General features: G+C 31.7%; 1 long non-coding RNA gene across 1 annotated transcript; it reads left to right on the top strand.

The window, feature by feature from the left end:
• The first annotated feature begins 1,291 nt into the window (after nt 1-1,291).
• Nucleotides 1,292-26,815, top strand: LOC143254939 (uncharacterized). The gene is made up of 4 exons (XR_013030376.1): nt 1,292-1,436; nt 6,275-6,399; nt 24,327-24,430; nt 26,421-26,815. It is a non-coding gene; the product is annotated as an uncharacterized LOC143254939 (long non-coding RNA).
• Nucleotides 26,816-27,068: the final 253 nt, after the last annotated feature.

Here is a 27,068-nt window from a genome sequence, read left to right as displayed (position 1 = left end):
CTACAGTCAATGTGCTACAGGCCTAGGAAACTATAATTGTGATTAATGCCTATTAATCGAAAAAACTATAGAATTTAACCACCAACATTTAAAGATTTCGAACATCACATATTATTCAACTGCGCAACACTTTAGCTTCAGACACAACAAGCTTGGACTCATCAGTTAACCAATCCATCTACAGGTCTAAAGAAGTATGGTAAAATAAAATACATAACGAACAAAAGAGAATCCAAAAGCCTTGCGTTAAGAATTACAAGTGGCAATTTTTTCATGGAAGAAACCATAGTAACAAAAAGACTCACGCTACTGGCAAGAGAGAGAGAATACAGTTTTACATCTTTAAGAACACGGTTTCATATGGTGTTTCTAATCCAGTTTGTACCTAATGTTTTTCAAAAGAATAATGCAAGAATATCTTATCTTAATCAATTGAAAATTAATAAGTGGATAAAATTGTCAATGTCAATGAAATCATAACAAACATAAACACGTGTAGTTCAATGTTTTACTTCTTGTGATTGGTATATTTTCAGTCATGCAGATTGAAATATTTGTGAAAACAAACAATTTTATTACATATTTTATTAATTTTTTTTCCATTAGAAAGGTGACAGATTTAAGCTTCAAAATGCTTGATGTAAGCGTAATAATGGAGGTATTGCCACTCGCGTGGCTGAACCTTGTAATTTGTACTGCAAATTTCATATTTCGTGTGAAGTGGTTTTCATAAGTAAAGCACGGGTGTGTCGTGTATATACAATACACTAGTTCTGGAAGTAGTTGGGCTACCAGTCCCTAAATTTCTGATTATTAGTGTTTCGCTCACTTTTCCATAATAATTTATAAAACTGTACATAAATAAAATTACAGCTTTTGAAAACTAACTTCCCTTTTAATCTATTTCGTGGTTATTTAAAACAGTTTTGTCGAAAGATATCAAATTTTAATTTATTTATTTGCTTGTTAGTATTTTTCTGAAATCACAAACATGGCTCTAATTTATTTCAGGAACCTTCATTAAGGCTCATTTCTTACCAAAAGAGTGTATTTACTGCACATTGCTAGATATCAATACACAATCGATGTTCAAATGTTATATTCCCAGTGGCTAAGCGGAAAGTCTGGGGGCTTATAACTTTCAAAATCGGATTTTGATACTCGTGGTAGGCAGAACGCAGATAGCCTGTTGTGTTGTTTTGTACTTACCAACCAACCAAACAATGAAGAGTTATTTTATTTTTCATAATCTATAATTAATTATTATTTATAATTAAACAAATATGTAAATATAACGTTATACAAAATCTAACCACTATGTAGCGCAGAGGTCTTTTGTAGACCATAGTTCATTGATTAATACCGAAAAATAAGGATTTTTAATAAGAAATTTACAGCTTTCGGTTATCACAATTTAGATAACTTTAGTGTAAATGGTGAGTTTAAATGTTTTATTTTCTGGTTGCCAAAATTTCTTGGTCGTTTAGAATGTTCTTTTTTGCAAAAGACAAAATGTAATATGCCGAGTGATCTCGCCAACTCAACAATGTAATTCAGGACCAGGTTATTCATACTCTTAGAAAGAGAATTTATATTTTGCTATACCTTGTTGGTCCTAGTCTAGTATGTTGCAGAAATAAACACAACGTCGACCATTAACACATAAACATCAGTATAAAGATATGTTTGTAATCAAATGGACAGATGAACCGAAATAGAATCAAACCGGGACCATCGAAACAAAACAAAGTTAGGTATTAGAATACAACTTTTTAAAAGTTAGTTTTCCCAATACCATATTCTTCTATGTTGTATGGTCTTACTCTTACTCTCAGTACCATAGTGAACCATGTAATACTAACAATAAAGCTGAGTTAGAAGCTACATTATCGACAAAAGTTTTATTGTTGCATTAGAAACATATTAAATCTTTTGGAATTAGACTGCAGTCTGAAGCACTAGACATAATACATAACGTTTTGGAACAGTATGGGATCTATTGGTCCATCCTGGCACTTACATCCTCTAATTTAAACTATAAATGTTAATGAATAAATTTTTAGAAGTCTTAAAGCCAACAGTTATTCATATACTTATCAAGCTTTCTGTTAAACATGTTTAAATTTTCTGCTCCATAACATCCAAAGAAAACCCACTTCAAAGGTCAACTATCTTGTAAGAAAAATAAAGTTATCTTAGCTGAAGGTGACTTCTACTCTGCCAGTGTCCATTAAGTAACTTGAAACCAGGACTGGAAAGGCCAACTTCAGTTTACTGATGGTGGTTTTTGTACTTACCTGTTAGTCTTCCTGGTGAGTTATGATTATTACAGTCATGCTACAGAAAGTCCTTTACAACTTTGAATTACTGTAGTTATGATGTTGTAGACTAGATGTAAACATTGGTCTTATGCTATTTATGTTTTTTTTTTAAACTTTGTTTTGTTTTACCTTAATTTCCTTTTATGAATTGTACTAAATTTACTTTTACCTTTTTACCGGATGTTTGGTACAGATAACCTAGCTGCTTTGTGCCATAAAACATTAAAGCAACCAACCAACCTGCCAGTGTTTATACTAGAGTCCTCTAGCGCTACTATTCTCACTGTTAATTATGAACAATTATGATGCATCAACATTATCAATTCCCTTTACAATCTTTAACACCTCAATCATATCACACCCTCCTCCAATTCTTTTTTTTCCAAGAGAAAGCAGTACAAGAGATTTCAGCCACTCCTCATATGACAACTCCTCCATCCTAAGCACCATTCTAGTAACCCAACTTTGAACCCTTCAAACAATTCAAAGCCCTTCCTAAGGTAAGGATACCAAGACTGAACACAATACTCCAAATATGACACAACAAATGAATCATACAATGAAATTATAACTGCTTTAGACTCGTATTGAAAATCTCTCTAAATATGACCTGAAATTTATTTGTCCCACCACCAGCAATAACACAATGCTTGGATAGCTTCTGAGACTGATCAGCTATTACATCAAGATCCCTTTCTTTCATGACACTGTTTAGATTATTCCCATCCAAATTATTATTCAAATTATGATAACCCACCAGCACTATTTTGCATTTATTATAATTAAATCCCATCTGCCATTTATTTGTCCAATTCACTGAATGATATAAATCCTTCTGCAAATCAGTAGCATCCTCTTCACAGGTAGTAACACTCTATGTCTTAATGTAATCTGCACATTTAAGTAATTTATTGACCATTCTTTCATCTGTGACATGGATGCAAATCAAAAAGAGCAAAGGTTCTAAGACTTGAACCCTGAGGTACCTCATTTGTGACATTAATCTGGTTTGGTTGAACTGCATTTGTGACAATCCTTTCTTCCAGATCTACTCTTGTTCTCATTAACACAAGTGGTAACCTTTTGAAAAAATGTCAACAGATTTCTAAGGCAAGGTTTTCCATCAGTTAGTTATCCAATAAAATTCTTAGCTTGGTTAAATAAGTTTTTGGAGTTTTTTTTAAATCAGATTCTCCAAAATGTGTTCCACAACTGATGTAAGACTAATGGGTCTATAAGTATTGGGACAATTTTCATCACCCCTAATTTCCAATTTATTATGCTTCTCATTAATTTTATTTCTAATACTCTTTGTGAGCCAACATTGTTTTTACTTGCTGCTTCCTTATTCTTTCTGTAAGGAAAATATTTCCCTTGAATATTGAAAGTTTTTTTTGAAGATTTTCCACATTTGCTCAGTGTCTCAGCATAACTCAGCTGTCCAGTTAACAGATAATTCTTGTTGTTTCCCTTTAAAATTTGAAATCAAAATATTGTAATTTCTCATTTCAATATGCAGGAAAAACATCAAACCTAATACAACAGCTGAAACCTTAATCTCATTGTAACTGTTTGAGTTTTGTCAATATCCTTTGGTTGTTTGTAACAAATTCCCATTAAATGTCATTTCCCTTTATATCCACTTATAGAAACTTCACTGGACATAATCTCATTGCTGTTATTTTTGATATCTTTAACTAAAACAGGATGTAACTTACATTTTACATATAAATCATCTTCTCTCTTTTGTACTCTAATTTTTAAAAAACCTTTAACACTATATTTGAAGGAAATTTTTGTCACACATCATCTTTGTTTAACCGTATTTCAGTTATTCCCATTACATCAAAATCTTTCATTCCTACTAATGCTCTAAAGTTATCTATTTTATATCTTTTACTTCTGTTATTATGATAGTAAATAATAAGTCTACCCTTATAATTACTTCTACACTAATTTCCTCAACTAAACTTTTCTCCTATTTATTTTTCATTAGTTTATCGTGGACCTCACCACTATCTAGTCATGTTGTGTATGTCACTAGTCACAATAAATATGAACTTAACAAATTTTAGTATTTAGGTGAGACTTTCCAGTTTTTGAGACAAAGTAACCAAAGAGGAAATAAACATGTGGCTTCTATCAACACTTTAACTCCACTGCATACTTGTGTAGATTTTTACATTCAACTCATAGTGAGAAAAACTACATACATCAAAGTTTTAGGATTCTTCTACAGTTGATGTCTGTGATTTGTTAGTGATAAATTTGAAAATAACATGCAGCAAGCAGTCCACTTATTTTAAAATTAGATATTTAAAACAAGTTAAATGTACCTACAAGAATTCTTTAAACTATGATGACTACAGTTGTATCTTAAATGTGACAGTTCTCTTCATGTTAAAAGTCCACTTAGGCTGATTAAATTATTTTAGAATCCATTTCACAAGCTGAACTAACTTAGAATACTGTGTAACAAGTTATTCTCCATATTTCTATCAAACTGTTAAATTCATTTTAAATATCAACCAGTTTCAAAATGAGTATTGTTATAGATTTTTAATGGTACATTATGATAATAAAATGAATTAAATACGTTAAAATAATTCACCCAAAAAGTTCAAAGAATACAGTTATTTCATTCAAAGTTAAATACTTATTTTAGTGTTGGCCTGCTGTATACTTTGAATTGTACCTCAGTGTTATTACTATATCCTACTTGAGTTAGAGCAATGAAGTTTTATTAAATCTGTACCAGATTAGGTTAGAAAAACTACTTTCCCAAGAAATGTTTAAGATACATATGTAATACAGACCCATAATGAAGCAACAGTACCATTACATAGTAAATTTAGAAATTTATCTAAAACCCATATTGAGTTACATTGTCCTTTATGAGCAGAAATATATCAAACAGCTTTACAATTTTCAACAAGAAACATATTGAAACATGTTTAGAATCAGAAAGGATAATCAGGTTTGTTATTCTTCTGAGAACAAAAATATAAGAGAGTGTTACTCAGGAAATATGACTGGTTAATTGGTGTTTATTAATTTTAGCTTAAAGAGACCCACAAAACATTTGCAATAAAATTAATATATTTATTGTAACAGTACTTCTTTAAATACTAGAGTAATACAAAAGAACTCTTATCACATACACCATAATTCTAAGTCCACTTGTCTTAGGCCTGACATTTGTTTTGTATACATCTTTTCTGCTCTAAAGAAATAAATTGTCACTGTAATTTATATATATTTGTTGGTTTAATTTAGTTAGGGCTGAACTTTACCATACTCAAAACAATAAATAAACTTACCATGTTATTGTATGACTTATTAATGTTAGACCTTTTTAAAACTTTGATAAGCTTTTAATATGTGTTACTTCAAAATGTTGACTGAAGTATATTTACATCTGCCTTTTGTTTATATCTTTTAAAATGAAGTGTACATAAAGTTTCAGAACAGTATTATTATGAGAGATAATTTAATGTTATTTAATACATTTTGTTAGAATATTTGTTTTATGTGGAAAGAAATGCAAGTTAAACATCTGTGCAATGTGGCTAACTGTATTTCTATTTGTTGTACTAAGATGTGTCTCATTTTATCATTTAGAAATTTATATTAGTAGTAAAGTGTTTTTTTTAAATGTAATGTTAGTGCAACTTATAGCAGTTTAGATATATTATAAGACTTTTGATATTGTATTCAAACTCAGGTTTTTATAGTTGAAAGTGATTGATAATTTGTTTTATTCTCTGAATTACACTTTCATGTAGTTGTAAAGTTATATACTTTAATATTAGTAAGACAGTGGTAAATTGCTTTTGGCAATGTTTTGAATAATATTTTAGTTGGTATTTCTCAAGTTAAATTGATTTTGTTTGTGTTCTGGATGGAATTAACTAGTGTGTTTTCAAATGTATTTTCAAATACATATTTCACAGATGAGAATGAGTTTTCAATGTTGTAGTGTGGTTAGAAGATCAAGAAATAAGGTTTTATAAGATTGAAGACAGAAAAGAGTTAAGAAATATTAAATCATTCAAACTGGGAAAGTGTGCCTAAACAAGTGAGTACATGTTTGTATGTATTTTAATTGATAGGTACTTATATCTTTAATTTTAGGAACTGCTCTGGTAGTTTGTTTTCTGGCAAGTAATATTGAGATGCTATTTCAAAGACACATGTTTTTCTGTTGAAGGTTCTGGAATAAATGAACTTATCCAGTTAATCCTAAATTAATTGATAGATTACTCTCTGTTTTATAAATACAATTTTAAGCTCTTTTTGCATCTTGAATTTGTTGACTACAAAATCACATAAAGCTTTAAACAGAAACATTGTCAGTGATGCAGTTATTTCCTTTTTTTTACTGTTTAGGTTTCCTGTCTGGATTACACTGTATATATGAAAACTGTGAGGTCATCCCATAAGTAATATCATTTTAACACTAAGATTTAAAAGGAGAAAAATAACTCAAATAACAACTTTAATCAATTACATATTTTTCATCTCTTCTCAATAACAGTCTGGAAATGTATCAAAATATTTTCAAAATCACACTTATAAAATCAAGTTGTTTTGAGATATAAAAGGTACAAGAGTTACTTTTAACAAATCATAGAAGTAAACTGTTTTTCATTCAGATGATGTGTGAAGTTTTGAAAAGATTATAATCTGAAGGAGCAAGATCAGGAGAATAAGGAGGATGGGGAAGTTTCTTCCAGCTAAGCTGTTCAATTTTTTTAAAAGTGACCCTAGCAATGTTAGGATGTGCATTGTTTTGGTGGAAAACAACTCCTTTCTGATTTACCAAAGCAGGTCTCTTTTTATTTATTTTTTAGTGCAGCTTTCAATTAATCCAGTTACTGCCAGCATCTCTCAGCAGTTATTGTGTGATTTGTTTGTAACAACTCAAAGAGTATTACACCACGTGAAGTACAGGTTCACTTTTGACTGTGGTGTAGCTGGTTCTACTGCATTAACCCACTGTTGGCAGTGCATGACATTTTGAAAGAGTATCCATTTCTTATCTCCAGTCACTAACTAGGTGGCTCAAAAATGAAGCTTGAAGTTCATGAGAGTGAAGAGATGTGCAGATGTCTACTCATTCTCTCAGATTATAAGCTGACAACTCATGTGGTATCCATTTTCCAAACTTTAAAACTCTACCAAGTTGCAAATGTTGATGGACAATGGAAGGATGGACAACAGTTACAGCACAATCTTTCTCATGTATTGCTAGAAGCAGGTCATTGTCAAACTCAGCAGGGCACTCAGTGCGAGCTGCATCCGTCAAACTGTAGTCACCAGTTTTAAACTTATGGAACCATCTTTGACACTTCCCTACATTCAGAATGTCATTGTTGTACACATCTTGAATGCTTCTTCAGTAGCACTCTTTCATTTTCTGAAGTTGTAAAACATTATATTCTTTATGTGCTCTTCTGATACCTCCATGATAATTGGGGCTTCTAAAATAAATACAACAAAAATTAGTAAAGAAACAAATTGGTTTACTCTGAATGTTATCACCTCATCCCATATAACTTGTGTGACTTTGAGAATAACTTCATTTAGCCAAGAAATATGCATTTAAACTTATCCTATCCCAAAAAACGACATTAATTATGGGATGACCTAATATGTATATAAGAAAAACTTCTATGCAAAAAGAATATTAATAACTTTTACACACACACACACACACACATATATATATATATATATATACACATGTTACTGTTTGTTTATGGTAGTTGGAATCACCATCTACTTGCTCCTTTTCTGTGCATTTTTTCAGGAGCAAATATTTCTATCATATTATTTTATTCTCAAATATCTGATATATATAAAATAAGTGAATTACTGTGAGTTGCACATCTTTCATATCAAACTTACCAATTTGTGTTGCTGTGAATGTAATTTACTACATAATGTCTTGAGGAGGAAGTTACACTAGAACCTTTCTAATTAATACTTCATGTCATATGATACAGTTTTGAAAGTTCAGGAAAATAAAGAAAATGACATACCTACAATGTCATGCATCATGAGAATAATGATGAAAGTTGGGTGTTAAGTAAATTTTCATAAAGAAAACCATTTATGGATATTTATAGAAATTTAAAGATATCATTCCACCTTTTATAATATTTGTTGAGATGAGTGAGAGAAAAATGAACAAATCAACTAAAAAAACATGTACTTCTAAATGTAAGTGATACCATTATCAGTACTGGTAACTTGTAATATAAAACAAATGTTTTAAAAATAGTGATGGAAAAGTTTAAATTGTTTATAATAATTTATGGAGAATTTCATTAATTGTTTGAGAAACAAGTAGAAAATCTTATTTTTTGTTCTTCAAGTTTAATTCCAAAGTAAAGAACATTCTGTAATATCTTGTATTACTAATAAAATTGGGAATTATTCAATAAATTACAGTAAGACTCTTGTAAGACTGTTAATGAGTCGAGAGTTAATTTTTTGTAATGTTATTTTTTGATGCTTCTTATGATAAAGCATATGTAACATTTTTGTCAGTAGAAATTTCAAGCTTGAAAACATTTTCTTACAGAGGAATGGTTAAGTATGAATCCCTATAGATTCTTCACAATGCAAGTCAAATTTACAGTACACTTACTTTGTCATTGTTTATACAAATTGTGTTGGTAAAAAGTTGTAGTTTAATGTTATATACTCTTTATTTATCAGCCTGTCTTTATAATGCTCTTCCCTGTAACATATGTTAAACTTGTAATACAGAAGTGTGGAAATGTGTTAGGACAAAGTCAAAAATAGATTTCAGGTTGTCTCAAAAGAACAATAGAAGGTGAATCCCATACTAAACATCAATATTTTATTGTTATTCTAACTTAGTACAACTGAAATATAGTTAGAGTGATTGATTAAGGAAACAGTTAACATTTTGTTGTCTTTCTCTTGCTTTAATTACAGTAGATGGTTTTTCAGGTATTGCTGCAAGATATTTAATAAGAGTGTCCTTTGAGATTTTATTCCAAGTGTTTCTGATACACTCATATGAAGCTTTTTGGAAGTAACTTTTGATTTGCCAAGTTTTTAATCTATCAAATCCCAGATCTGCTCAATTAGGTTGAGACTGCAACTCTTTGGAGAGCAGTTACATCATTTGAAATGATTTCAGCAACAGCTTTCATAGCCAAGTAAATTTTTCTGCATAGGTTGTATGAGTATTTGAAGTTATTATAATCTTGGCAGTAGAGTCCTTTACCAATAATATGTAAACTACCGGGTATACCCTACTCGATCAATACTGCATTGTACTTGTGCTGGTCTATTATTCCATTTATTTTGTAGATATTTTCTATCACCTCAGCAGAAAAATGTCCCCGGATCATCATACTGCTTCTACCATGCTTTATGGCAGGTGCTATGCATTGAGATAAGTATCTTTCTACTATCTTCAGCTAGACATACTATCTACACTTTGACGAAATACTTCAAACTTGGACTCATCCATCCATAACAGCTCTTTCCAATTATTAACAGTCCATTTTTTGTATTTTTCAGTAAATTTAAGTCTCTTGCTGATATTTGAATATCAAAGTAAAAGCTTTTTAACTGATACACAACCAGATATTACATTATCAGTGAGTCTTCTTGATTCTTTAGATCTGGACACCTTTCTGTCATTTAATATATGTTCATTTATATCACTTTGACATCAGTGGCAGTCTTTCCTTTGTACTGAAGGCAGAATGAACAAAGATACCTGACATCAGTATCATTGAGTTTAAGTGTTCTGCCTCTATGTTCAAATTTTCCTGTCTTGGCCTCAAGGATGTGTTTGACAGTGTTTTGGGAACAACTGAAGTCTGTAGAATTTGGAGAGTCCAAAGAGAATCACATAAAGATCTTATGCAAATTCTCTGATCTGTGCTTTTGTGACTGTGGTATGACAACAAAACTAAATATATATTGTTAAACCCTGTTTTTCATCCCTGAAGTCTAGGACTTATTTACTTATTCCATCTGATACTGTTGCTGTCAACTTCTTTTTTAGTTTGTGATTTTAAACATTCTACAAACTTTCTGTGGATGTAGAAAGCATATTTTATCATTATGTAAATTAGTATTTTGGAGATTTAAAGTTGCTAATTCAAGAATGCTGGACATTTGAGATGATCTTATTCAAATTAGGTATAATTAAGCTATAACATCATTCCTGAAGTTTAGGACTTATCCACATTATAACAAGTACATCAAATAAGTAAGTAAATTTGCAACTAATTATCCTTTTTTCTTTTTATATGGAAAATAATATTTTACACAATTTATAATATTTTTATTTGGATGCAATGTTAAGTATACAAAAGTAATGTTTAAACACCAAAAACAAATACTGTGTGGAATACCTAATAGCCTATAAGTTACACTGCTAACTGATTTATCTTTTTGCTTTTCAAATGAAATTAATATACTCATGCTATTGCTACTTAGTAGCACTATGTGGCTCCCCAATAGTATGTCTGCAGACTTATACCACTAGAAACCTAGTTTTGATACAGTGGTGGGCAGAGCACAGTTAGTACTACATGTCATAAGAGTACATTCTGACTGCATAAAAAAAGTGTTATATTATTACGTGTTAACTGTGTAATGCCAAAATGCTATGAAGTTATGTTATTACTAAGCATATGCTACACATTATTTGGATATTATCAAACTACCATATCACCACGTGGTGTTTATGCTGAGAAGCTACTGGAAATATTTTTTATTGATGTGTGAACTGTTGGTGGGAGACATCTTCCCAAATCTAGGAACATGAATATGATACATTACTGTATTATCCATCTGAGGTCTTAAAAAGTACTGAGGTGTGTATTTTGCTTCTGAGCCTTCTGCACCCAGTGGCATTTGGGTGTCCACCTTGAACAATGTTGAAATTAGGATTTGAGATCATATTTGAACAGATCTTATTGAGTCCATTTTAAAAACTTATAGTTTTACTTATGTTTTGTTATCTAATGAAAGATACAACAAATTAACAAAATTTCCTAGAGGGGTACTTTTTTTATGAGGGAGAATCTCAAATAGCATTACAGACAAGTTATTATACATGTATGTAATATCTTTTTTTTTTTGCTTTATGTTATTAACTTTATATAATACCTGCTACTCTGTGGATCTCATTAGAACCATTGAATTTTCAGATGGTAACATAAAGGATGCAGGATGGGAACTATATTTATAATGTAGGTTGGGTTCTGTATAGTAACACCCTAATACTTTGTTATTTATGTCAAAACATTGTATTGAGAGCTGAAATGCTAAATTCAAGGACAGTTTTGCTGTCTTCCCTGTTGGTGTAATGTTTTTTTTCATTATAATTTATTATCATTTTTTTGGTTTTATTTTATTTATTTAGTTTTTGTGAACATCCAGCTTTCCACATTTGCTCAATTTCTGTCTTAATCATGTGGGCTGACAATATGGAGGTAAAACTAGTTAGATGCTGTACCCTCCAATGTCATTTTTATCTTACTTCCCTCAGTACCTCTGAACACCAGGGCAAATTACATGATAACACACCTTATGATTTGTGCCAGGTACTGGTTGTTTGTGTTGTTGTGGCTGCGATTGTTCCTCTCTCATAAAGTGGCCTTTAATTATATTCCATTTAATATTTGGATAAGCTACGTTAGATTTGTGCTGTCCTTTTTTGGATGTTTTCTCTTTTTAATCTTCAGATGTTCTATACAAGTACAGTTTCCTTTCTCTATTCTCATGCAGGATGTAACAATCATAAACAATGTTCTCATCCTCCTCTGACTCATTGGTTTCATCTGCAGTCTCCTGGTCAAGCCAGTGAACTAAGGGTTTGTCTGAGATGTGTGGACACAGCTGATAAATGTGTTCTATGTACATTGCACTGGATCTGTGCAGCTCATACATTACAGGGCTAACTTTGTCAGAGTATTGTACATTCCAATATAGCTACATCGATATTGTTTTCATGCTTCTGGCATGTACTACAGTAATTCTCAGTCTTTACATTGGGACATCAGTTCTTTTATTCTATGATCTTAACACAAGTTAATTTTCCTACAACATTTATATTCAATGTGCTATTATCTCTTTATCATCCTACATATTTCTCCTTTATCTGAATCATTCTTTCCTCCTCAAAACAACAGTAGCTAGTGAGGATAACTCATTGATCTACCTTCCTTCCATTAGTAACCTTTATCATATGTCTGATCCAGACAGACTACTTTCTGTATGTAATCTTCAATGTTTCATTGCTTATACAACTGTCATCTGTTGTGCTTGTTCCCCTCTCTTTTTTTCCTTGGTAACTACACTGTGTTTGTGATATTTCTCTTTTCAGCTTCACCAGTGGGGACAGGGCTTTTGATTCAGTTAGTTTATTCGTCTCTTTTGTTGTCGTCCTGTACTTTTTTGTTTCATATTTATTCTCATCATATTTGATGTCTTACCTTTTCTCTTGTATTTCACCTTTATCATCCTCTGGAAGAACTTCTTCAACTGCACTAGTTGACTACGTCTAACACATTCGTCTCTCGCTGTTTGTATAGTATCACCATTTCATTCTCATTGGGCTGTCTTTTTTGATGTACAGCCACTCTTCAAATTTCCATGTGACTTTGGCTCGGTAAGTTATTTTTTATTATTATTAAATTTTTCAGGGGCCTTATTTACCTTTTGATGGTAATTACTTGTTGTTATTAATGTTATTGCATCTTCTGAACTTGAAGTGTAGACATTTTGCTCCTCACCCTATCACTGTATGGATGTTAGTTCCCAGTAACCTGGGTTTTGGATGTCGTTGGCTTGTTCAGTGTGGTCTGTTGTATGTTATTCACTGTACTTCTGGAAGCAATTCCATTGTTTTTTTCACACACTACTTGGACACTGTTTTCCATCCACATGTACCACAATTTTCTTCAATGGACAAAGAGTTCAATTGTAGTACAGTCTCTCACATCAGTTCTTTGCATCTTATTCTCTTGTTTCCATATGTTTTCCCTCTATGCTTTCAAAGGATTCTTCCTTTATTTTGTGGCTCTGGTTCTTTTGTATGGAATATGAATTCTAGGTATTTATGTGAACATATATATAATATTATAATTTTTCAATACTAAAATTGTATTTTTGATTGTTATTTAACTCCTTTCACACATCTCACTTTCTTGTTTAAAGCAGAATCTTCCAATTTGTGGAAAAACTCGTTGTGATATTCTGGTAAAATTCAATAGAGGAAATAACATGAGTAACCCTGAATATGTGGCAGTTTCACTGGTTGAGGGTTGTCCTGATAATTTGCATGAGACATATTAGAATAAATCATTTCTGATGGAGGGGCAGCAGAAGGCTTGTGGCATGCATGTAAAAATGTTTTGCATATAGAGGGCAGTAATGCATGTGAATAGCTATTTATATAAGAAAAGGTAAGTAGTGCATGGAAATGCATTTTCAGTAAAGAAAGTAATGGCGTTTATAACATTATCACACTATATGTGATGTAAAGGGGAAATGTATGTGCTGCTTAACATATTCCTGATGTATTGAAAATGTGATTTAAATCATAAAATATAGAAATGTTCAATGTAAGTAACACCTTGCCATTTTCTGACCTACCAAGGAATTAAACAAATGCAGATAACAAGTGGACAGTTTGATTCATCTCGCACAAATACAGCTATTACATTTTACTTCAACAAAAGTTTGTGTTAAAAAATAACTAAGTCCCAGCAAAAATACTTACATAGTTCATAAAGTTAAAATTTGAAACTGAATAACTGCACATTTTGATTAAAAGAGAGCATTTAGTAACTTCTGTTGAGTAGAATAACAGTGTATAAAGACATTATTACTTTGTGAAATTGTAAAGCATATTTGGCCATACACAAATTTACAAGATTTATAGAGCAGAATAATCAATAGTCATTGATATTCTCATACTAAAAAAAATTTACTTCAATGGATTAATTCACTCATGAATGATTAGCTGAAAAGATTCTAAAATCATCACGTTACTAGTACATCTCAATTGTAACACTAGAATCACTCCCAAAAAGTTATTAATGTTATTTTAAAAAGTGGTGCTTGTGTGTGTCAATTTCACTTTCTGTTTATTTTTTATTGAAACTTTATGGTAGTCTTCATATATTGAGAGACATTTAGTTATGTATGATATTGTGTTTCCTGTATAATAAGATATGCATACAGTTTTATTATTGTACAAATATTTTAAACAGGTGATTTTCCATTGTTCATTTGTTTTTTAAAGCATAATTTTATCACTAGATTCTGGTAATGTCTTCACATTCGAGTACATTACAGATTCTAATGATATTTCTTTTATTGTGTTAGTCATTCAGCAGGTGTATATAAAGCAATAGATAGAGGAACTTAGTTGTAAGTTGCTGTTACAAAGATTTATCTAACTGAGCAACCTAATGAAGAGTGTTTAATTACTGAACTATTAATATTGTGTGATGTGAAACATTTGAACATTGTGAACTTTGTGGATAGTTATCTTGTAAGAGATGAACTCTTGGCAAGTGTTCTTAGTGTTACATACACTGCTGGCTGAAATCTTAAGGCCAATGAACATAAAGAAAAAAAATGCATTTTGCATTGTTAGACTCAACCACTTATTTGAGAAGAGCTTCAAAAGATGAAAACAGAAATAAATTTTTTAGTGTTTAATAGGAAAATGAACAGTGTGAAATTAGTCTAAATACAAGCTGGTCAAAAGATTAAGCCCATACTAAAACGAAGTGTTAATCAGTAAACACGTAACGAAATTTAGTCATTTGTGTTCAAGCATGAGTGTTGTCAATATCTCTCACTGACATCTCCTGTGTTACATTGAATAAAAACATGGCAAAGGCTAAAAAGTTGACAAAGTTTGAACTTGGCAGAATTGTCAAGTTGCAAAAGCAAGGTCTTTCTCAATGTGCCATCACTGGTGAGACTGAGTGCAGTAAAACTGCAGTTGCAAATTTCTAAAAAGACCCTGAGGGATACAGAATGAGAATTTCAAGTGGTCAGCCCCAGAAAATTTCTTATGCTTGAGCAGGAGGATTTGACAGGTTGTCGGCAAGACACCAGCTGATTGTTGAACCAGATTAAGGCCCTTATGGATGCAAAATGTAGCTCAAGAACAATAAGACAGCATCTATGAGAGAAAGGCTTTAAAAACCGTAAACATCTCAAAGGACACACCTCCTTCCACACCACAAAACAGCTCAGTTAAATTTTGCTGAGAAGCACCAAACATGGGATATAGAAAAGTGGATGAAGATTTTGTTTTCTGATGAGAAAGAATTTAACCTGGATGGTACAGATGGCTTCCAACGTCACTGGCACAATAAGGATATCCCACGAGACATTTTCTACGACACAGTGGAGGAGGTTCCATCATGATCTGGGATGCTTTCTCCTTCCATGGAACAATGGAGCTGCAGGTTATACAGGGGCATCAAATAGAAGCTGGTTATATTGGCATGGTGAAGAGAGCATCTTTATTGACTGAAGGCCCTCACTTGTGTGGAAATAACTGGATCTGCAATCCACAATGCCCGCAGGACAAAAGACTTTTTCATGGCGAATAACATGATTCTTTTGGACTATCCAGTGTGTTCGCCCAAACTGAACCCCATTGAAAATGTTTTGGGGTGGATGGTCAGGAAAGTCTGTAAAAATGGACATCAATTTCAAACAGAACGTGATCTTCATGAAGCCATCTTCATCACTTGGAATAACATTCAAGCCAGCCTTCTGCAAATGCTTATATCGATCATGCCAAAGCAAATGTTTGCAGTTGTTCCCAATGCAACTCACTACTAAGATCTCTTGTTGGGCATTTTCTACCCTGTTTAGGACTTATTTTTGGTATGGTCTTAAATTTTTGGCCAATTAGTATTTAGGCTAATTCCATAGTGTTCACATTTTCCCTATTAAATGCTAAAAAATTTTTTTATTTTCCCTTTTTTAATTATCATCTTTCAAAGTTCTACTCAAATTAGTGGTTGAATCTAACAATGCAAATTGCATATTTTTTTTTTTCTTTATGTTCATTGACCTTAAGATTTTGGCCAGCAGTGTATTAGTTAATTCTCCTGTAATTTTAATTTAACATTCTGTAGAGTGTACTTTAAGGTAATACCTATTAAACTTAGTAGATCAATTTTGAGTAACACTTGGTTTAAGAATAATTTTACATATCACTCTCACTGGTTTGCCTTTTTAAAATTTTGGTTATACATAATACACAATAATTTTAATGTGAGAGACTGTGGGTTGTAGCCACAATTGCTTTTGATACACTGATTTTCACTTCATTTTATATGTAACCATAAGTTTTCAAGCCATAATCAAAACACATTCAAATTGAGCTAAATACACTGCATATTTAAAAAAAAAAAGATCCTGGGGTACAAGCTACAATGTGGGATTAAAATATGTATCCTAGGTTTTGTAGGTGACTGATGAAGTAGGACCCACACTGCAATGGGGAGACACTGTTTTTCAACCTTAACTTCCAATTTGCTAGTCTTACATGAGAAATTTAGAAATCAGGAGAGTGAGATGTGGGTGCTGAAGCCCACAACATCCCACATCTATATCACTACATATATATATGACTTTAAAATAACTTAAATACTGTGCTCCTACCAATAATTTCTCCCACCAGAACAAGATTTAGCTATAACACTATTTTACAACATTACTTTATTCATCTTTTATGTGTGTTTTGGTTCACATTTTTGTATTTGTGGTTTGGTTGTTGAAATTATTTCATAGAAAAAGTGAAAAAGTTGAGTTTGTTAAATTATTAGTAGCTTATATGATATACTTAAATGCATTATTATTTGGAAGGCTTTAAACATTGTTTAGTGTGTTACAAGCAAATTACAAAACCAATGCAATTCTTTATAAATGTTTGGGATCACATCACAGCTTTAGTCTTATATTAAAGATTGTACTTCTAAACATTTAAAAAATCTTGAGGTAGAAAAATGAACATGAGGAATTGAAGAAAACAAAGACGTAAAACTATTCTTTAGAATTCACTCTTTTTTAACACTCTTGAAATAGAATTTTTCAATGAAGAACACTTCTTTCTAGATATGTGTTTCTCAATCTTCTGTCATTCATGTACCACCTTACTGATTTTTTATATATCTGAGTGCCACCTGTAATATTATTAAAGTTCCACTTCATATTTTTCTTTAAAGCAATTCACTTTTTGATTTAAATAAATTTATTTGAAAAGAAAATTTCATATATACAAGGATAAAAGGAAAATCAGTATCACTTATCTTAATACAGTAAAATATGTTTAAGGCAGAATTGCACGGACCGAGTAAAACTTCTAGCTTAAGCAGGTTTTCCAGCTTATTGAGTGAGCATGTATTTCCTTAATGATATATAATTTTGAGCAGGACATTGTACTTGCTTGACTCAAGGGAAGTGAGACGTTTGTGGATAAACTTATTATACTGTTTTTGCTATATTTATTAGAATAAGAACAAAATAGACATTCAAAATATACATAAATACACATAACCTTAACTTTATTTGAAGAAAGTGTCCAATTTTAACTGTTTTTTTTTTTTAATGGGCTTTCTCATGCGGTTAAAAGAGAACACTAATCTCTGACCTTTTCATGAAGTTCATTTTCCCCCTTCATTTTTACATACAACTTGATAGCGTTAACACTTGTGATTAAGTAGGAATTTCTATTTTCTCACTATCTTTTCCATTTTGTTCATCTTCTGAATCTCTCGCACTGTTACCATCTTGTGATTCTATTACAGATTTTAAATCAATTTCATCAGTTTCTGTAAAAACATTCTTGTTTACAAAACTTTCCACATTTACAGAATCATCTGCTTTAATTTTCTCAATCAGAGTTTGGATTTCACCAGAATCATCATAACAAATAACTTCTCAAGAATAAATCCACAGTTTTGAAAGCACTTTATTACACATTTATCTTTTATGTATTTGATTGAATGACTTAAAATTTCAGATGCTCTCTAACAGTTGTCCATGTTTGCAATAATATGCTGAAGGATCAATATTCTGTATTTCAATTTTATAAACTGTATAATTCCATTATCTAGTGGATGTAGAACTGATGTTGTACGTGGAGAGAGAAAGACTAAACAAAAATTTGAAAGTTGAACTTTTGGGTGACAAGTTGCATTATCTAGGAAAAGTAGAATATTCCTATTTTCTCGTTCCATTCTTTCGTTTTCCTTTGTTCAAAAATTCCTCAAATATAGCACTTGTCATCCATGCTTTATTTTTCGCTTTCCATTTCACAGGAAGTTGATTCTTCCTTAAATTTTTGAAACTTTGCAGATTTTCACTTTTACCTGTTACCCATGGGTTCTCTCGTTTTCCATCAACAAATGCAACCAAAAATACAGTCAATCATTTATTCGAATTATGACCTTCGGAAAAATGACGGCAGAAAAATTAACAGAATATATTTAACCAATACAAAATGTCTGAGAATTTATTAATATTTAAACAAATTATTAATTAAACAAGAAATTAATATTTAATCAAAAACATTTTTTCTGCCTTATTCAAGTTCTAATTCTACCTGTTGGTAGATGAGGTTGGTAAAGATAATTTTCTGTCAGCATTATGCAGGTTCCACCATGTAGAAGGCCTTTTATAAGAGAAATCTTAAGATAATGCTGCAAAATCTTGATATTTTTGGCTTGTACAGATTTCTGCCTTATGCAGTTTCTGTCTTTATGTATTTCTTATGTCATTATTTTTCTCATTTCAAAATTACATTGATATAACAAAGTGAAAATAACTTCACAATTCATGCTCTAACTAATAATAAATATACTCTTCAAAAAAAGAAATGCAAAAGGCAAAATTTGAGACATATTGTTAACAAGTTTATTCTGGGTAGTTCTGTATGATGTGTGAAACTTTGCACATTCACTGCTGAACATCCAAAGTCTGCAAAGACGAAGTCCACGCTCACTAGTTGACGTTTAACGTCACTCAACGTCAATAACGAGTATGCCCCCGTGAGCATCAATAACTGCTTGGCATCTCCTGCCCATGGAAGCGATGAGATGACGAATCACATCCTGCGGAATGGCTGTCCACTCAGCCTGCAAAGCTGCTGCAAGCTTAGGTAGAGTCTGCGATTGAGGTTTTCGCCGTCACAGACATCGGTCCAACTCGTCCCAAAGATGTTTGATGGGGTTTAAATCTGGTGATCTGAAGGACCAGGGAAGAACGTTGATGTTGTGGTGTCTCAAGAAGACAGTGGTGAGTCGGGCTGTGTGAGGACAGGCGTTGTCATGTTGAAAAAATGTCGTTTACCATGATGAGTTGCACATGGGGCCTAGAATCTCGTCCAACGGTTAAACGGTCTGATCGGAAATCTACACAGCCCTGGTATGGCTGAGGCAGTAGACGTCGCAGTGGTGGTCCTATCGAAGGTGGCGTAACGGATGTAGCGATCTTGTCGCGGACTTGGTCACACGAGGTCTGCCAGATCGTGGGCGGTGATGAGTTGATCCATGTTGTTGGTGACGATTCCATAGCCTTGTGATGGTGCTTGGGTGGACATTCACAGCTCTGGCAACATCTGATTGAGATTCGCCTGCTTCCAGCGACCAGTGGCGTTGTTGCATTGTGTTTCAGTCAGTCTTGGCGTAACTGTATTGCGTGTCGGTGGCTTAACACTGAGCTATGGAAACCGAGAACCCGTCACTTTTATAAGGATTTTGCACATGTTGCACTTGCAGAACATGCAGATCTCTCAAACAAATTTATTGGACACGAATCGTTTTCGCGAAAAATCCGATGTTTTCCTCCGTTTTCAAAGTGCACAACTTTTATTGTCATTTTGATCTGACAATTAGTGTCTTACACATGTAACATCACATACTCTGAGCTTGTAATGTTATTACATATATTTCTCTTTAAAATAACAAAAATATCCCTTTTGCATTTCTTTTTTTGAAGAGTATATAATTGGTGTTAAAATGAATTTCCAAAAATATGTTTCTCAGTGAGAAAAATGAAACTGTTTGCAATAAGTAAAGAAATATTCGGTTTGATGAAGCTTGGTTTAAGATGAAGATGAGGTTCTACACTGAAAATAAGATTCCTTTTTAAGTTTTGACATTAACCATCACAGGTAATCCCAACTCACATGTGTATGCAATTTAGTAGGAAAGGATGAAAGATACCTAATTGCCTTCTCTGACAAGGTTGGATACTGTGCATCAATACCTAAGTAAAATAATGTGACTTTTGTTCAACACAAACTTTTCCTTCAAGACACCATGTGAAGCATTCTCCAGAAGCTGATATGTTTTTGAAGGTGTCAAGTTATTTGGTAATGTGTGCAAAGTGATGAAAAAGTAGTTCCTCATCCACTCACAACTTCCATCATGTTTGGAAAAATTCTTATGAAGATCTTTCATGAAGTCCTTGAAGTGTGTCTTCATTATGTTCAACATATATTCAGCAAGTGCTTCAGATGAGTTCATAGCCATGTGAATGAAAAATGGAAAAGATTCCAGTTCACTACAACCAAAATGTGTACCCCATAGCTCCAGTTTTGTAATCATTGCATTAACTTTGTCTTGCATGTAGAATACTGATATAAGCTTGCTTTAGAATGATAAATTTAGGTTGTTGAAATGAGCATATATCTATTGTTTAGCTTGCATTGCTTCCCATTATCACTTCTTTGGCAACAGGTTTGATTAGTGTCTCTTCTATTACTCCAATAACTCTGGCATTTACAGTTACATATGATACTATAAAGAGGTTTTCACAGATTTCACATTATCATCCCCTGCCACACTGTGCTTTACTTTCTGGGAGACTGGAATGTCCTTTCCCTTTTCTTTGAAAAATTCAACAGTTTACACATGGTATTCCTCATGGTTTGTTTCAAAATGATGCTTCAGGTCTCCATACATACGGCACATAATGGAATACACCTTCTCTTATTGCTTGTCCATCAATATCCAATTTACAAATAATTTTCATCATATTTACATGATATTTTTGGTTTCTTTGCAGCTGGTACTTTTACAACACTATCAAACAGTTTTGGTGATTCATTAAATTGGTTCTCACAGCTCACACCACTTTATCTCATTTCCTTCACAGTCCTTACCATTATACTTTAGAAAGCCTGTTCTTAACCAGTAATCTGTGATGACTCAGACATACCACCATTAAGCAAAAATCTTAATCCATGTACCACCTAAAATTATCTTGTGTGATATCAGAGGTACACATATCATGCTTTTGTAAACACTGTTCTAGATGATAATAAACTAACTCTTAAAAAGAGCACTGAAGAAGTATAGCTACTTTATTTTTTACCTCGTGAAGAATTATTGGAAGAACTTTGGTGTGGGTATTTGTATTAGATATATAATTACTGGCAGAATCTTAAGTAAGGAAAAAAATATTCTGTCTTATTATTTATATATGGCTTTATTAAAGAATAACATAGAAGTGAAATTTTAAACTTTGTTTAGGTGATAATGGAATATTATTTGGTACTTGACTCTTTAAATAATGTTCTCACCTAAACCTGTCTGTCTGAAAATGAAATATCAGCAGTTGTTTTTAATAGAGAGGGTGATTTTAAAAGATGTCTGAGTATAGTAATTTAACTATTGCATAACTATTCAATAACTATTGCAGTTCCTTTTTAAAACTCTTTGAAGTTGGTAACAAAATAGGACACTTCCTAAAAACTTTAATATCTTGAGTGATAAAAATATTTCAAATAACATTTCAGCCAGTAATAGTGAATTTCCATCTAAAATTGATGTGGTTATCACAGTGTAAACTGTATGGCTCTTTCTTCACTTCCAGGGCATTATGGGAAGGCACATCTTCAACAAGTTTACAAATATTCTTGTTAATTTACTATTGGCAAGATTTAACTGTACTAAATATCAGTGAAACTTATGCCTTTGATGGTAAATGTACAGCATAATTTTAATCTTCTATCATACAACTTATTAATTTGAAAAAGAATAAGAATAAGAAATGGCTAATAGTTCAAATAAAATAAAACCTTAACATATAGTTCATCTTAAACTAGACTAAAACTTTAGTTTTAGAATTTATAATACTCTAAATGACAAAACTCGTTCAAGTTATAAAGAATACACATTTAAAAACTACTGCAGATGGTGGCCTAGTCTTTCAGGATATACTAGAAACATGAAAAATCTACTGTGTGTATTATGCAAACAGTATTTTGCTAATAACATTGTTTACGTATAATAATAGAAGAGTTTGTGTCTGCATGTGTATGACCACCATGTCTCCAAAGGACAGAGCCTAGAAACCTGAAAATTTGCACCAATAGTAAGTGGACTCTCAGGTTGTGCATCTGGGTTTTATTACTTATTCACATGTATGTGCATCTTTGAAGAAAAAAGCTTGGGAAAAACATATAGAAAAGAATATGTGACAGCCATATCTTCAGATTTTAGAAACCTAAAATTTTGCTCCCATACCAAAAAACCTCTGAAGGTGTGCACCTAAGTGCTATTCATCCATGTGCATATGCATCTATCTAAGGAGGCAAAGTAGCAGAAAACAACAGAGAAAAGAAGTGGTTCCTATTAAAAATGGAAATCACAGACAGACATGTATGCGTGTGTGCATGTGTACATCTTTTTAAGGAGGCAAAGTAGTAAAAGAAACTACATAGAAAAGAGATTTTCCCTATATAACAACATTTAATATATAGAATAGTCCATGCAATTTGTTAATGACATGTTCCAACAAAAGTTTTTATATTGCTTCAGTAGAAATGTTCATAGGTATTACTTTTATGATAAAATGGATTCAAGATACACACAATAACATTGTTTAGTAAAGGTGGAATGGTCTGTTTTTGGGAGCCTGGCATGTCCAGATGGTTAGGGTGATCAATTTGTAATCTTAAGGTTGTAGGTTCGTATCCCTGTTACATCAAACATGCTCATCCTTTCAGCTGTGGGAGCATTTTCAAGTGACTGTCATTCCCACTATTCGTTGCTCAAAGAGTAGCCAAAGAGATGGTGGTGGGTGGTGATGACTAGTTACCTTCCCTCCAGTCTCACACTGCTTAATTAGGGATGGCTAGTGCAGATAGCCCTTCTGTAGCTTTGCATAAAATTCAAGAACCAAACCCTTTTTGGGGACCACACCTTCTTATTATGAGGTAGGGCCCATACCATTCTGCCAGCATTGAAAGTCATGTATTACCCATTCATTTCTTTTGAGGGGCCCAGGTACCATGATGCATGGCTGGTCCACCTCTGTTATATTGAGTATATCAACCTAATAACCTGAGCATAGCTAGAAGTTTCAATTATATAACAACATCTAATATATATAAAAAACAAGGTGATTTGCCAACAATCCTTTCCAGCAATGGCTTTTATGTCATGTTAATTAGCTATAGAAGTATAATTTAATATTGCTCTTTATCTATGTACTGAAAATATAAAATGAAACATATAAATAACAAAACTTGAAACCATTTGTTGATTTGTTTAAAGTTTTTTTATTAAAAATGTTAGTGATATAACAGAAAATACTGAAACAATTTAAGTTTACTGCTGCACAGGGGCAGTCACTCAAGGTTGTTGGTCTTGACCTGCATAGCCCATGCTTTTCTCAGGGCCAGATTTATGGTGGGTGTTCAGCAGATGGTAAAACAACTAATATATCAACAAATAACAAGATCAATGCTGGTTATTTCTGCTGTTTATGAATATAAACAAGTATTAACATTTCCTTATTCTATCTCATGTTTGTATTGTTTTCTCCAAATATATACATATATATATATATGTATGTATCCATGTGTAAAGAAATAAAAGCAACAAGCACATTGAATTAAAATTATAGTAATATTTAAAAATATTTATCTTTGAAATAAATTCATCTCTCATTCAGGTTTTTCAAGGAACAGAATTTCTGCACCTCAACAGTGTAATTAATCCATAGGGATATTAAAAGTTTGAATATGTTAGTTTGAATGGATTAGAGCATAAAACTTGGTAAGTTTTGAAACATGTAATGACTTTGCAACCATGTGTAGTTCTGAATATTTTATTAAGTTTTTTTTAAACAGTTTCCTTTTCTGTAGATTAGTTGGCAACCTGATAACAGATTAGTTTTTACAAAACCTCTCTCTCTGAACTTTAATTTTTCAAGTTTGTTTATCAGAAAAACAAGTTAACTACAGATGATTTCTTTTTCCAGATTACTTTAATTAGTCCATTGTCCACTGAAAATCAGGACTGTCTAAAACAAATAATAATACAAGTCTCTATTTTATATATCTCTAATTTTTAGCCACAGTGAAGAAATTAAGATGAAAATGGAAAATGAAATACTTCTGTAGTTAACATGTTTTACAATAATTTATAACTTTTACAATATATCAGCAGTTTACACCATTTAAGTTGTAATGATCAGTAGATTTTATCTTTTATGTATAGATAGTTTCATAGACATTTTTTGTCTCTCACCATCCAGCCAAACTGATCAGTTCTGTTGTTCAATAAAATCGTATTTGGCTCTAACTAGTTGAAGACAAAAGATAGATTTGAAATACTGTTTCTCACACACCTGGATAAAATAACAATGTTTAAAAAAAATCTGTACTTACTTGTTCTTATAATAGTTTTTAAACCTGTTGGATTTTAATAATGTTTTCCAGCATTCAGTGTTTACACAATGATTTTTGTTATTAAAATCATTTATATCATTCTTAAGTGAACATAAACATATATTATGAAGGTGTTGAAACCTTACATGATAGCTGTAAGTTACTTGATTATATAAAAATCACATTTACTCAGAAATATAAAATATTTACATGTGCATCAGTGTGTTTCCAATTTTTATGTTCAGTACAAGATGTGTACATTTGATAATTTGATACATCTTCCTTATTTAGATAATATATATCCATTCTTTATTTATCTTAAATACTTGCTGTTATATTTGATATTTTATGCTGTGACTCTTTATTTCTTTCCTTTTTACTTTAATATCAATTTTTTAAATATTATTGAAATATAAACTTTAACCAAAAATATTTTATCTAGTTGTGTGAAACATTGAATATCTTTTCATCTTAATTTGATTTTTCTTGGTAAACTTACACTATATATTGAAACATAATCACTTACATGACATAGCTATGGATTATTCTGTTAATGAATATGACAATAATTTGACATAAAAACCAAGTTTTACATATGCTTATTACAAATAATACAATCATGTACCAAGTAACTTGCTAGCCCCCTTTAATGAAAGAAATTGTCATAGATTACTTGAAGGCATGTAAGGTTAATGATGACTTGAAGATAACCTAAGAAGGTTGAAATATTGTTTTCTGCTTTATTAGTAAAAATGTTTACATCCATAGCAACCATCCGGAGATACATATTGTGTATTTAGTTGGATTTTACATTCTTTTAACACCAGTAAAATCAAAACAACAGTTTATCACAAATTACTTGTTCTGAAACTAAGCAAAAAACTTGTACAAATTAGCAGACTGTAACAAATTTGTGTATGTTGACAAATTTTATTTGTGCATTTGAATTATTAATCATTTTTATTTTACAATCAAACTTTGTAATTGAAGCAGAACAAATCAAAATTAGAGTTAACTATTTGAATTTGTCTTTTTATTAATTTATCTGTAACAAATGATAATAAAATTTTATTTTGTTATAAATTATAAGTCTGAATATTGAAAAGATAGTTTTGTTACATCGCTGATTTTACAGGAGGAGAATGGACAAAAAGAATGTAAACTTAACACACTCTCAAAAAAGGATATTATACAACTGAATAATGTTAAAGTAGTTTTAACAGTCTTAAACTAACAAACTGACTTCAAAACTGTGACAGTTATTAATATGCCTTAAGTTAATTTTGTAAAGCAAATTTGAAATTATCTCCAAGTCATTTCTGTCTTCATTTTTTCTCACATGAAAACTATTATTCTTGATTCTTTCCATCATGTAGCTGACTTTGGATTATGGGCTGTAATAACACCAGAGTGAAGTAAACAAACAACAATGGCTGGCACTTCTTGCTGGATGGCTCCAGAAATTGTAACAATGAAATAATATGGGCCTGAGGTTGGCATCTGGTCATTTGAAATTATGACTGTTGAGATGATTGAAGGTGGACCTCCTTATTTTAATACTGATCCTCTCATGGTAAGTGTTGCCAAGCAATATTTACAGCCAAGGAGAAAGATAAGATTGAATTTTCAACTTTCTCCTAATTTGAATGTCTTCCCTTTTTTAATTTTTGTTTGTAAATACTTTGAGATGATAGTAGAAAATTTTGATTTAATAAATCTGAGAGAGCCTTCCACTGGATAAAATTAAAGTATTTCATAATCAGTTTCAAGATCCTTCAAGAATTTGTATGAATTAATGCTTTGCTTTAGTTAAAGACAAAGGTTTCCATAATAATATTTCTCAGAAGTTATCACAACACCCAAATTCTTAAAAGTTATATTTTTTTAAAATTCAAAACACAATTGTTTTCTTTGGTCAAAGATGTTTTTCAGCAACTACAGGGAACAGCAATAATGATAAAGATGAAAACAAGACTTTGCACATTACTCACTCATATAGATATACATATAGTCATGAAGTCACT

This window comes from Tachypleus tridentatus, chromosome 7 (genome assembly GCF_004210375.1).
Source record: "Tachypleus tridentatus isolate NWPU-2018 chromosome 7, ASM421037v1, whole genome shotgun sequence".
NCBI lineage: Eukaryota > Metazoa > Arthropoda > Merostomata > Xiphosura > Limulidae > Tachypleus > Tachypleus tridentatus.
The sequence above is the reverse complement of the archived record's forward strand: the minus strand, read 5'-3'. Positions and strand labels throughout refer to the sequence as shown.